The sequence below is a fragment of the Eschrichtius robustus genome, chromosome 16, assembly GCF_028021215.1.
Source record: "Eschrichtius robustus isolate mEscRob2 chromosome 16, mEscRob2.pri, whole genome shotgun sequence".
NCBI lineage: Eukaryota > Metazoa > Chordata > Mammalia > Artiodactyla > Eschrichtiidae > Eschrichtius > Eschrichtius robustus.
Genome location: NC_090839.1, coordinates 33736009 through 33748759, shown reverse-complemented (window position 1 = coordinate 33748759; position 12751 = coordinate 33736009). Strand labels below are relative to the sequence as shown.

Here is a 12751-nt window from a genome sequence, read left to right as displayed (position 1 = left end):
TTAAAATTATTTTTAATGTGACTAGAAAGTTTTAAATTGCAACTGTGGCATGCACTGTATTTCTACTAGAGGATGGCTCTGGAAATACTTTTCTGCTGCTTCTTTGAGGCCATGTGCCTCCTGGTTTAGTCCATGGGGGTGGAAGTCTACAAGAAAACATGGTTTAAGGATGGGCTTTAATATAGCAGTTTAATATTTGCATTATATTATCCCTGTTACAGAAGTATTGTCCCTACACTGCCTTGAAGGATAAAGGCATATTCCTTTCTCTCTTGTGCTTTCTGTATGGGGAAATTGATGAAAAGAAAGATGTTTTCTGGTGTCCTGAACTAATCAATCAATTTATTCACCAAGATGGAGACTCTAAGTGGAGAGAAATGGATTTTGTTTTAAACAGGTCAGGGTTCCTGGCAGCCTAATTTGGACAATGGATGGTCACCTGACCTAAACTGGGCCAATGAGTTGCTGTCCTGGGAGACTGGAGTAGAGACTAAGGGATTCTAGTTCCACCTGGCTGCCTTCTTCAACAGGGAGCTCTAAGCCCCACTGATGGAAGTGATGGCCACCCTTTGCCATGTGTCTGGGGTGCAGTGAACGCCAGTCTATGGTGAAAGAGAAAAGTTGGCTCCTCAGAGAAGACTTTCTGGGTTACTGGAAGCCCTTCAAGTTCTAGGTTTGCTTCTTACCGAGCTCTGCCTGCAGTTCTGACCCTGAGGTTGTAGGGAAATCCCCATGTCCTCATAATACATTCCCCTGAGGATGCTCCTATCACCTGCAAAGTAAAGAAGCTTACTAATACAGAGTAGTAACTCCGAAGTTTGGGGTGGGGGAGGGGGAATTAATGATTGACCTTTCTGTTTATAGCTCGGGAAAGAACCAGAAGGTAATTTTTTTTTTTTTTTTCTATAGTTGATCAGTGGTCTCCTTGTTCTGGGGTAGCTGACACAGTTTTCACCACCAACCTTCAGCTGCATTTTGGGTTCAAAAGACTTTTGTGGCCAGTCTGGGAAGCAGGTCACCATTTATAACATTGTTTCTAAGGGAAACACATTCCACGATCCAAACAATGAATTTATAAAGAATGTTTTGCTTCCAGGAGGGATGAGCTGACCCAGCTGTACCCTGAGGGTTGTCTACCTATTAATCCTTAGTCCCTCTTCCACGCTGAAAGGCATGGGGACCGACCCTGCAGGGTTGGAGTATGTATGTTGGGGGACAATTGAGATAAGAGGGAGGGAACAAATAAGGCGCCCCCAATCTGGGGTGCTCTAGGGCTCCGTGTAAACCGAGAGGCCCTGGAGGTCCAGGGATGGCTAAGAGGGGGGAGGTGAGAGGAGGACAAAGAAACTTGGCCTCCTTCACATTTCTGTCACGTCTGCCAGCCCGCGAAGTCCAAGGGGCCTTGCTCAGCTCAAACCCTTTTTGGAATAAGCAGGTGTTAGAAAAAAAATCCCATATCCTCTGCCTGGGGAATCCAGGGAGCTCGACGTGGGCTCCGCGGGGCAGCGTGACTGTTCTCTGGGAGTGGCTGTCACCGCCCGGAGCAAACCAAGGGGCTCGGGCCAAGACTCTATCCCTTTTGGAGAAGGCCGCGGAGAATGGGGTGAGTGAGCCAGCTCATCCTCCCCACCCCCTCACTTCTACCCCTTCACCCCAGGCCGGAAGAGGCGCTGGCAGCCTAAGCCCGGACTCGAAGGGGATGAGCAGCCACAGCTTTGTCTGGGAGGGAGGGGAGAAGCCCCGCCCCCCCGGCGGGGAGGGAGGGCGGGAGAGGAGGGGGAAGAAGAAAGGCCGGGGAAGAGGGGTGGAGGGAGAGATGGAGAGCTAAAGAAAGAGGGGGAGGGAGGGCGGTCAGATCCGATTGGGGCAGATAAAGGCAGAGGGGCGGGAGAGAGGGCGAGGAGGGGCGGAGGAGGACTGGGCGCCCGACCCCCAGTCGCGCGGCTGCCGCAAGCTCAGCAGGGCTGTAAGGGAGCCGGGCCCGCCGACCGCTGACCGAGACGCTGGCTGGAGCCGTCCCCGGCCGCAACACCCCCACTTTCCAACTCCAAGGTCCCCGCAGCGCGCGAGAGGTGCAGCCGGCTCCGGACGCAGGCAAGGCGCGGGGCGCGGGCCGCGGGGAGCGAGGCTCCGGGCCCGATTTGCGGGGCGCAAGGTGTGGTGCACTGGGCGGTCCTCTCTCCCCTCGCCGAAAGTTTTCCCGCAGTGTCCCCTGACCCGTCCGAGTCAGCCCCTCAGTCCTCGTCTGCTCCTGTTCTCCTCCCTTCTTCCCCAGACACTGGGGGTTCCCGGGCGTGTGGACTCCGCAGGGGCCGCGTAGGTGCGGAACCTCAGCCTGCCCGCCTTCCGCGGGAGAAAGTTGTGGCTCTAGGCTCGTCCTCCCCCTCCGATTCCTGGGGTGTCCTTCCTTCTCTCCACGCCAAGGGCGGCGGCAGGAATGCGCCCCCACCCTATCCCCGGGGTCCCCGGGACTCCCTGGCTAGAAGGTGCCGGGCGGGCAGGTGCAGGGATGGCAGGCCCCGACCCTAATCGGGGGGTGTCCTGGGGGGTATCCGATCCTAATCTGGTCCTGTTCTTCCCGGCTCAACCGACGATTCCCTGGAGGCGGGTTCCAACCTCCGGCGCCCGAGCCTCCCTTGGCCTTCAGAAGGGCGCCGGATGCGCGGGGGCCCTGGGTCCTCGTTGCACTTCCCCTTTGCCGGCTCGCGGCCCGTCTCCGGAGCTGATGCCGGAGGTCGCTGGGAATCTCGGCTTTGCATCCTCTCTCGCCAGAGAGGCAAGTGCCTTGGGCCGACCCCGGCCACTTCTGCATTTCGAGTGCCTGCATTGCACTCAGTTCCTAAGCTGGGAGATCCCTGGGGACAGCAGAGAGGCACGGTGGCCTGACAGGGAGATATAGGATTCCATCTTACCCTGGGGCGCTCCGTGGGTCCTGGATTGTCCACCGCACCTCTGCGCCTCAGTGACAGCAGGAGCTGAGCGCCAGGCTTCTGAACGTTGCGATGCACTTTATTTCCAGGTGTGTGGAATCTGGATCCCTAAAACTTGTTCTCCCAGAGAACAGAGGCCGTGTCTAGAACTGGCCAAATTTATAGTAAGTACTTTACATGTGATGAATGAATGTATGAACCAATGAGCTGACAGATAACAATTCCTGCCACAGTTGATCTTGGTACCATGGGAGGAAAGAATTAGAAACAATGATTCTTTTAAACAGCTGTGAGACAGAGCCAGGGGCCTTCTTTCCCCAGCATCTGGTTGAGGAATCCGGGGTTGGATTTATTTTATTCACCAATCCACATTTCCTTACTGGGAACTTTTTCTGCAGATGGTCTGAAGAATTAAAGAAACTTCTCAGTGGCTATATTGGGTAGTTTGAGGAGTGTTTTGTTTTTTTGTTTTCAAACTTGTGTCCAAATGCAGTGTCTCAGAGAATGTGGAGTCTGCCTGTGAGGTGCCCATTTGGGATCGGAGACCCTGGAGTATGGCCATGAGTGTGGGCACCAGCTGTGCTTTCTCCTCTGAACAGGTCAGCCTGATGCCTGGGAGCTGCTGCAGTCGGGTGGGCCTCAGGGGGACAGAAGAGGACCTCAAATGATGCCTGAGCTCGGAGAGGGACAGTAGCTTTGGAAAGAGGGTAGTTCTTGCCTTGGGACAAGGAGATGGAGACAGAGCATGCAACCTGCCCAGGCACCTGGGAGTCTGGGCTGGTTCAATTCAGGATTCCCTGTGCTGAGAAGGCTGGAAGGTGAATCCTGCTCCTCCTTCAGGAGAAGGGAGAGCAGAGGTGGAGTGCAGAGGGGATAGGATAATCTTTGGAGTGCAACCTAGGCATATCCTATGTTCCTCTGTCCTAGTTTTTTATGCTGGTGAAATCTGGTTAGAATGATGAGGGATACTTTTGAGGAGCTTGGCTGAGAGAAGGCCAGGGGATCTGGGGCTCCTACTCATACCCTCTTCCAGGGGAAGGTAGAAGATATGCCCTCTGCACCTGGCTGAGTGGGTCAGGGCCTGTGCAGTATTCTGCCCCTGCTGTACCTCCGGCTGGCAGCACCCCCGCCTTCCTGAGGGCGGTCTCACTCTGCCCCAGAGTCCACTTCTCTGCATCTCTGCATGGCTTCTGTTCTGGGTTCAGGCCCTCTCTCCAGTTTGTGTTATCCTAGGAGTTGGTCCAGGATGGTTGACAACCCTACACCTTGTTTTCAGTCCCTCAGTTCTCGTCATCACTCTTGGATGCACTGGCCTACCTGGGACCACTCAGTTACCGAGTTTTGCTTTGATTTCTTGGTCTGTTTCCTGGAGCCAAGCTTTTTGTCTGCCTTCTGTGCGTGAGCTCCTTAGGAATGGCCAAGAGAGTTGGCTGGAGAGGTGTCCAGGACCAAGTATCCTGGCACCTTTGCTAGAGTGCCAAGAGCTGGACTGCGGGCCTTGCCAGAAAGGGGTCCTGTCACCAAAGTACAACAGGACCTTGGCCTAATTATTTCCTTCAGTCTTATCAAGGATACTTTTGGCAGGAAGTGTCCTCACTGGGAGGTGAGGTGTGGAGGTGGGACCAGATTGTCAGAGAATCCCTTGGAGAACTTGGGAGACTGGATGATCCCAAGGGCAGTCTCAGGATTTGTCCACATTCCTTTTCCTCTGCCCAGAGTGAGAAACTGGGCAGGTCTCAGTAGTGTTCTTAGAATGGAACAAGACGTACAGTCTCTGTCTTCAAGCTATAGTTGCGGAGAGCTGCTACAGCTGGGTTTGTAAAACTAGGGCAGTGGTTTCCTCCTACACCTCCCCGCCTCTCCCACCACTCTTCACAATACGGTCCAGTTTTTTATCCCAATGACACACTGTGCTATTTAAACACCTCCCTGCCTCTCCAGAAGAATTGTAAATAAATCTTTGAGGCTGGGTAAGCTACCACAGGCCCATGACTGAAGGCTTCATTTATTTGGCTATTTGTGGGTTCCCATGGAGGATGTGGTGGGGGAGGGGATGCGCAGGAGACAGTGGGGGAGCAGGGCACAGTAAACAGGAACATCTTCCAGACTCCATTTGCTAGGTGGACAGGGGGTCATTTTTTAATCATCCCTTGGATGGTAGACTCTGGAGCCTGTAATCAGAGGTTGATGCAGCTGCTCGGGGATGACAGCTTGAGGCTGTAGAACTCCTGCCCAACGCAGCTGTGACTGAACTAGAGAAGGCAGCCTCTCACTGAAGAAGCGGGCAGGGAAGGGCATTTGGTTAATTCCCGTGAGATGAGCAAAGTGACTTAGAATGGCTTTTCCTATTCCTTATATTGATAAAAATTAGCAAAAAGATACCTTATATTTCCTTGGACATGTTAACCCGAAGTGATTTGGCAAATAGGTTTACTTTTACCAGCATAACACTTTATCCATAGTGTTAGTTTGATTAACTTCTCCTTTCTATAGAGAAATGAAAGAACTGTTGGATTTGGAGTTTGAATGGCAATCAGAGTTTCTAGCAGCATGATATTGGGCAATGTAATAGATGCTGTCAGCATCCTTCCTGTGTTCCCTTGACCTCAACCAGTGACTGATGGGAGAAAGTGTATAAATACTCCAACTCCTTCACCTCTCTGTTGGGGTAACTTTGAGGCATATTCCATGCTGTCTTTCAGAGTTGTCTTGTGGGACCATATCCCAGTTGCTAACAGTAATAACTGTCTCCCTTCATTGGCTGCCTTCCCTTCCCTCTTTCACTTTTCCACTCCCTTTCAACTTGCACTCGAATCCTTGTCTTTTTTTTTTTTTAATATTTTTCTCTTATGTTTTTTAAAATAAATTTATTTATTATTTTATATTTATTTTTGGCTGCATTGGGTCTTCATTACTGCATGTGTGCTCTCTCTAGTTGTGGTGAGCGGGGATGACGCTTCGTTGCGGTGTGCGGGCTTCTCATTGCAGTGGCTTCTCTTGTTGTGGAGCACGGGCTCTAGGCACACGGGCTTCAGTAGTTGTGGCACACAGGTTCAGTAGTTGTGGCTCACGGGCTCTAGAGTGCAGGCTCAGTAGTTGTGGCACACGGGCTTAGTTGCTCCGCGGCATGTGGGATCTTCCCGGACCAGGGATCGAACCTGTGTCCCCTGCATTGGCAGGCAGATTCTTAACCAATGTGCCACCAGGGAAGTCCTCAAATCCTTGTCTTATGGTCAACTTCTGGGGGAAACCAACCTAAGGGTTTAGTCTGTAGTTAAAAAGTCATTTTAAGTCTTTGAGTCTCCATAGAGAATAGACCTTGCCAAGGGGGAGGGTTGGATTGGGAGTTTGGGACTAGCAGATGCAAACTATTATATGTAGAATGGATAAACAACAAGGTCCTATTGTACAGCACAGGGAACTATATTCCATATCCTGTAATACACCATAATGGAAAAAAAAAGATAAACCCTGGTTCTGATAAAGTAGAACACTCCTGCCACCCAGCAGGACCTACTCAAGGCTGAAAAACTTGGGGCCACATTTCCAGCTACTTCCAATGTCACTGCATCCAGGAATTGTTCCCTGACTGTGCCCCATGGGAGTACAGCCCCATCTTTTGCCTTCTCATCCCACATTTTGCCCATCCCTTTCTTCCTTGTTTCATTGTTATCTATCTCTCACCTTGTGAAATCTGAGAGCAGAGTCCTTGACTGACTCACCTTGGTAGCATCCTGCAAAATGCCTTTTATATCTTGGATTCCTCTTAAATATTGTTGACTGAATAAAAAATGAGAAGAAAAAAAATAAAGTCTCTGAGTCTCAGTTTCCCCAGCTGTATGATGGAAATGATAACTATCTCACTGTGATACATGCTCAGACAGGGGCCTGGCACACAGCAAGCATTCAGGCAAACATTTGCTGGCTCTTTGAGTAGTACAGACGGGGCTATGATGGATTTGGGAATGGGTGTTTTGGTGGACCATAGAGAATTATAATACTTTGGAGAGAGAGGCTTGAGAGCCAGTAGGAGCCAGCTCTAGCACACACCTGGCCTTGACTGGGCTGGGATGTGATCAGTGATCTTAATTTCCTATTTTGTACACACGGTGAGGAGGATACGAATTGTACTAGGTGTGGGGGCTTCCCTGGCGGTCCAGTGGTTAAGACTACATGCTTCCAGTGCTTCCACTGCAGGGGGCGTGGGTTCGATTCCTGGTCAGGGAACTAAGATCCCACAAGCCGTGCGGTGCAGCCAATTGTCCTAGGTGTCAAAATTTAAGGTATGTTCAACTGTGCCCTGAACTGACTGAATCACTGTGTATGAGACACTTCTGAGGTTCAGTTAAAGATTATTGAAGGGAGTGCTCTGAGTCTTTGGGACCCTTGGATTCCCCATCTCCAAGGCCAGGGCTTAGGTGATTCCACAGATCCCTTCTGGCCCTTGGTCTCCTCAGGAAGAGTCTATTGCATTCTCCTTCTGTCCATACAAAACAACATTTAACAAAAGAAAACCTTTCATATGTCTACAATTAGGTTGCCCACCATGGGGCACCCAGCACTGGGCCATCCTAAAGTTTTAGTCTTTCCTGCTAGCACAAGGGATTTCAGTAGAATTATCCCAGTAAAATTTTTGTCTTCCTTGTGTACCAGTTTCACTTAATGACGTAGGCATGATGTGTCCCCAGCGGATGCCTTAGGAGTGGGTAAGGAGGATATGGAAAGGATACGCCCTACTTTCCTGAACCACTATGCAATGTTGTAGACACCCAAGTGGAAACCAAGAAAAGTCCATGTGGAGGAAGAGACTTCTGTATGACAGAATTCAGCATTCCTAGTTGGGTTTTACTCACAATGCTCCATTGATAATCCTCCTGAGGGAGTCCCTGACTCAGCAATTCCACCCATAGGAATTCTTATCCTAAGGATATAATTGGACACATGAAGAAAAATATGTGCATAAGGGATGTCCCATGCAGCGTTTTTTATAATAATAATAACAACAACAACAAAAATGGAGACTAAATGCCCCCAAATAGTAAAATTGTTAATCATGGTGTATTTATACATTAAAATACCATGTGACTACAAAAAATTTAGGATACAGATGTGTATCTGTTAACATGGGAAAATGTGATACATTTTGTAAAAAGTAGGTTACTAAACAATGTGCTATTTTTTGTAAGATATATCATCCACTTATATTTGCCTCTGGAATGATATATGGAAAAATGTTAATAGTGATTGTCTCTGAGTGGTGGAATTTTGGAAGATTTTGATCTTAAATTTCTTACATTAAATATTTTTGATTTTTTATTATGGTAAAATATACACAATATAAAATTTACCTTTTCAACCATTTTTAAGTATACAATTCAGTAGCTGTCTTAGTCTGTTTGAGCTATACTATATAACAAATTCCACAGATTGAGTGACTTACAAACAACAGAAATTTATTTCTCACAGTTCTGGAGGCTGGAAGTCGTCAGGGTGTGAGGATGGTCAGGTGAGGATCCTCTTCCAGAATGCAGACTTCTCATTATATCCTCACATGGCAGAAGGGGCTTGGAAGCGCGGTGGGGTCTCCTTTACTCCCATTCGTGGCTCCACCCTTATGACCTAATTACCTCCTAATACCATCATAGGATTTCAACATATGAATTCGGGGAGGATACACATATTCAGACCATAGCAGTGGCATTAAGTGCATTCACAGTGTTGTATGACCATCGCCACTATTCTTTTCCAGAACTTTTCCATCATCCCAAACAGAGACTGTACCCATTGAACACTAACTCCCCATTCCCTCCCCTCACCCCAGCCCTGGTAACCTCTATTATACTTACTGTCTTCATGAATTTCCCTATTCTAGGTTTCTTATAAAAGTGCAATTGCACAGTAATTGTCCTTTTGTGGCTCCTAATCTTTTTGCTTACCTATATTTTTAAAATTTAAAAAGCCTGTTTTACTTGTATAATAAAAATGAAAGGAACAAGAAAGACCTGGGAGAGAATTGTGGTGCTTGGTCTCTGGTATTTTCATTTCAGGCAGGGCCACAAGGTCCTGGCCATCCTTGCTGCCTCTGCCGCCATTACCTGGGGTGAGGGTCAGCGTCTGACCTCCATCTCAGCCTGGCAGGACAAAGGTGGATGGCCAGTGGGCCTCAGAACTAATCACATTTGGGGCTTGCTGGTTGCTGGCAAATCATCTTATACCAGGGTTTTCTGTGCGTGGTGGTGGGATTGAGAGGGTGTGCTTGGGGTTCACTGTGCCTCAAACCTAACAGCTGTCATGCCGTGAGTGAGGTCCAAACCGGGTGGAAGTCGTGTCGTTGAGACCATCTTTCTTAAAGATTGAGAAGGAGAACCTCAGCCTTTCTATTTTAAGCATCCTTTGTGTATTCCAGATCCTGTGGCTCAACTCACCCTACTAAATACCCACCAATGGCAGCTGTGGGTATGGCTGCTGAATGCTTTGTCCACAGGCAGGGTCAGCCTGCCTGGGATTCAGGGAGGACTTTAACTGGTGGAATCCATGAGATCCTAAGAACTCTGGGGAGATAGGTAGTGGCCTCAGATAATCAGTGCCCTCTTCCTAAGGCTCCACATAGGCTCTTACAGTTGATTATACAGATATTTGGGGCAAGGATTGCTCTCTTGTGCATGTGGTGGGTTGTGTATGTGACAGGATAATTGGGAACATGGTGCAGAGGGGTGGGGGCAGGGGAGGTGGTATGTATGGGTGTTTCAGTCTGGTCTGAGGTGAGAGGAGGTCGGGAAGCTTCGGTACCCAGAAACTGGATCCTAGGTTGTGTGGCTCTATTTAGGGGTCATGGGAGTGGGTCAAGTGGCTTTACTCTGGGATGCCTTGTTCTGTGGAAAATGTTTTAAGTTTCTCATTAAGCAGTCTTCCAGAAGAGCCTGCCCCAACCCTCCAGCGAGCTGGTGAAAGAATGTAGGTCTGGGAGGACAGATGTGCCTACTGTGTTCTCTGGAAATTTCTTCACCTGGCTCTGCCTGTTTTCTCTCTGCCCAGCAGAAGGCTGCTCTTTTAATCCCAGACAGTGGGGGAAGTATAAAGATTTTACCGAAACAGCCTTTGAAGGCCATTTTGAGAAGTTTGGTTTTCGTGGTGCTGATTTTTCTTTAGGGTTAGTCAGCTGGTTGCAGGACAGGCAGAGGAGGGTGTGAGTGTGGTTTTGTGGTAAACTTCCCCTCAGCCTCCTGGAAATGTTCTGGAAACCCCTGGATGAGCTGTTTCTCCTGGGTCTGAGATCTGCTATGTGCGGCTGAATTTCCCCACACCTGTTGTAGGGCATTAATGAGGTTAAAAAAGGGTGGATGTGAGATGCCCCACAGTGGCTGCCCCAGGGGAGGGCTCAGCACACACTGACCCTTCCTCCGCTGGCCTTCCTTAGTGCTTCCAAGGGCGAGGAACCTGCCTGTCTCTGGTGGTGGAGGAGGCCAGCGCTTTGGGCTTTTGGGTTTCCAATCTTGGCCCTGGGTAGCAAGGAGAGGAAACCCTAAGATCTCTGCACACAAAGCTCATAGTCTCAGCCTATAACACCAAAAAAGGGAAGAACTGCTGGGGTTCCCTTAGGAAGGGGATGTGAGGTCAGAGATGAGTTTCAGAGAAGCACTTAGTAAACAGGAAGCATGGCCAGAAAGAAACCTGTGCTTGTAGGAAGTGGGGAACTGGAGACGGCCTCCTCACCTGCCAGGATAAGCCAGCAGTGCCTAGAGCTGATGGCGAGTGGGGGCTCAGAGCATGAGGAGTGACACAGACCTTGGGCCCTCCCTGTGGGACAGGGCTCCACTTAAACCTTGCAATTATTGGGCTGGAGGAAAGCTTAATTTGCCCTTCTGAAGGCAGGACTTTAAATACCCATAAAATAGCCCTCGGTTTTGAGAAATGCAGGTGAAGGAATGCTTAGTCTTACTTGTCTTGTATGCCTCCACTAACTTTCCACTCTTTCCTCATGCCAAGTCAGCTACATGGAGTTTTGCACTTTGTTGAGCTTTATCCTGTGAGGGGCCATCTGGGCAGGGCCCCTCTGGCTGAAGATGACGGAGGCGCTGCTTCCCTTCCATCAGGGAGGCAGAGGTGGCCAGGACCTTCCCTGGGGCCTTTAGATACCGGAGGGTTCGCTTTCTGGGTCTTTGGGTTCTCTGAGCTGCAGTCTAAGTTCTTTGCACACACACGCACTCCCTCACACACCCATACCACACATTCATATGTGCACTTGCACGCTCTCTCCCTCACACCCATATGGACACATTTACACACACACTCTCCCTTACATATCTACATCTATACATTTACTCCCATCCACACCTACACATTCACACACATACCGCTTCTTCTGCCTGGAGTTTTTGCTTCCTTCATGCCTTTTTTGGCCCCATTCCAACACCCTGCTCATCCCATATGAGGCTAAGGGTCTTTGGGTTTCCTTCTAAATATCCGTCCTGAAGTCAAAATCTTGTAGTTGTTGACAGGACTTCCCTATAAACAAGTAGTTGCTCATCTGGGCCCGCGAAATGATCGTTTGGTGGGGGGTGACTGTTTGTTGTGACTCTCGGGGTCACTCGCCTGGCCACCTGCCCTCTGGCGTGAGAGTAGGAGGCAGGCCTTCCCGGCAGGCATCCCGAGACCATTCCCTCAGATCTTCCCCAGCCACACTGAGGGACTCACACCTGTGTGAGGAAGGCCTGAGCAAGAAGGGTCAAGGCCCCAGCTGTCGGTGGAAGGAGCTGGGGTTTTGCAGACCTTGCTGCTGGCAGGAGGGCGCCCAGCTTGGCCACTTGTCCTGCTGAATCTCAGGTCCTCATCTGGCAGGTGGACCAGACAGAGACTGCCTCCTGAGATAGGAGTGAGATTGCCTGTCAGCATGGACCTCGTACCTGTTGTCAGTCAGGCCCCCAGGTTTTTTCCAGGAGGAGGGGGGCAGGTGGTTTTTGGGGCCCATGAGTGTAGGGGGTAGCTTGTTCTTTAGACAGAGGGTGAGATGTGTCTGGGGATTCGTGGCTGTGTAACATTGCAAATACCTGGGTCCCTGGATGGGATCTCCATCCCGGGCTCCTGCAAGGTCTGCTTTTCCTTCAGCTTGTCTGCCAGGCCAGTCACTGACTCACCTGCCTTCCCCAGGACTCTGGGGTGTGCTGTGGCCAGCAGCTGAAGCCAGCCTCCAGCTGCCTGTCCTACTCGGAGACCCTCATGTCCAGCCAGGGCACCACAGAAGGAGCACTGGCCTCATCATGTCAGCTCTGTGACCTGGGACAAGTCACCTGACCTCCGGGACCTTCTGTTTCCTCATCTTTAAAGTGATAAAAATAAAACCTTCCCTGTGGGTTCTTGTAAGGAATAGGAGAAGGCATCTAGAGTCTTGTCACCAGCAGCACCAGCATCACTTGGGAGCTTGCTAGGAATGCACATTCTCAGGCCCCACTCTAGAGGTACTGAATCAGAAACTGGGAGGACGGGGACAGGAATCTGTATTCAATGAGCCCTCTGGGGGATTCTGATATACACTTCTCTAGAATATGGCCAGGTCAGGTGACTTTTAGCTGAAAACTCTTTCTTCCCATTCACCTCAAGAGAAGCTGTACTAAATAGGGGTTCTGCTTTGCATCAGACAGTCCTGGGTTTGAACTCTAGCTCTGCCTCTTCCTGGCTGTGTGTCTTTGGACAAGTTACTTCACTTCTTTGTGCCTCAGTTGCTTCATCTACAAAATGGGAATATTAATGTTTCTTTCTTCATGGGGTTGTTATGGAGATTAAATGAGTCGAAGCAGGTAATATCTAGCCTGTAGTAAGCTTGC

General features: G+C 49.8%; 1 protein-coding gene across 4 annotated transcripts in view; it reads left to right on the top strand.

Moving 5' to 3' along the window:
* Positions 1-2117: 2117 nt before the first annotated feature.
* RASSF2 (Ras association domain family member 2) overlaps positions 2118-12751 on the top strand; it is a 40821-nt gene continuing 30187 nt past the window's right edge. For 3 of the 4 annotated variants that reach the window (XM_068524611.1, XM_068524612.1, XM_068524609.1), the window contains exons 1-2: positions 2118-2155; positions 3020-3094. The gene's annotated coding sequence lies outside the window, so the exon portion shown is untranslated. Of the gene's footprint in view, positions 2156-3019; positions 3095-3453; positions 3530-12751 lie in introns of those variants that run through there. The other variant, XM_068524610.1, reaches the window with a different exon arrangement.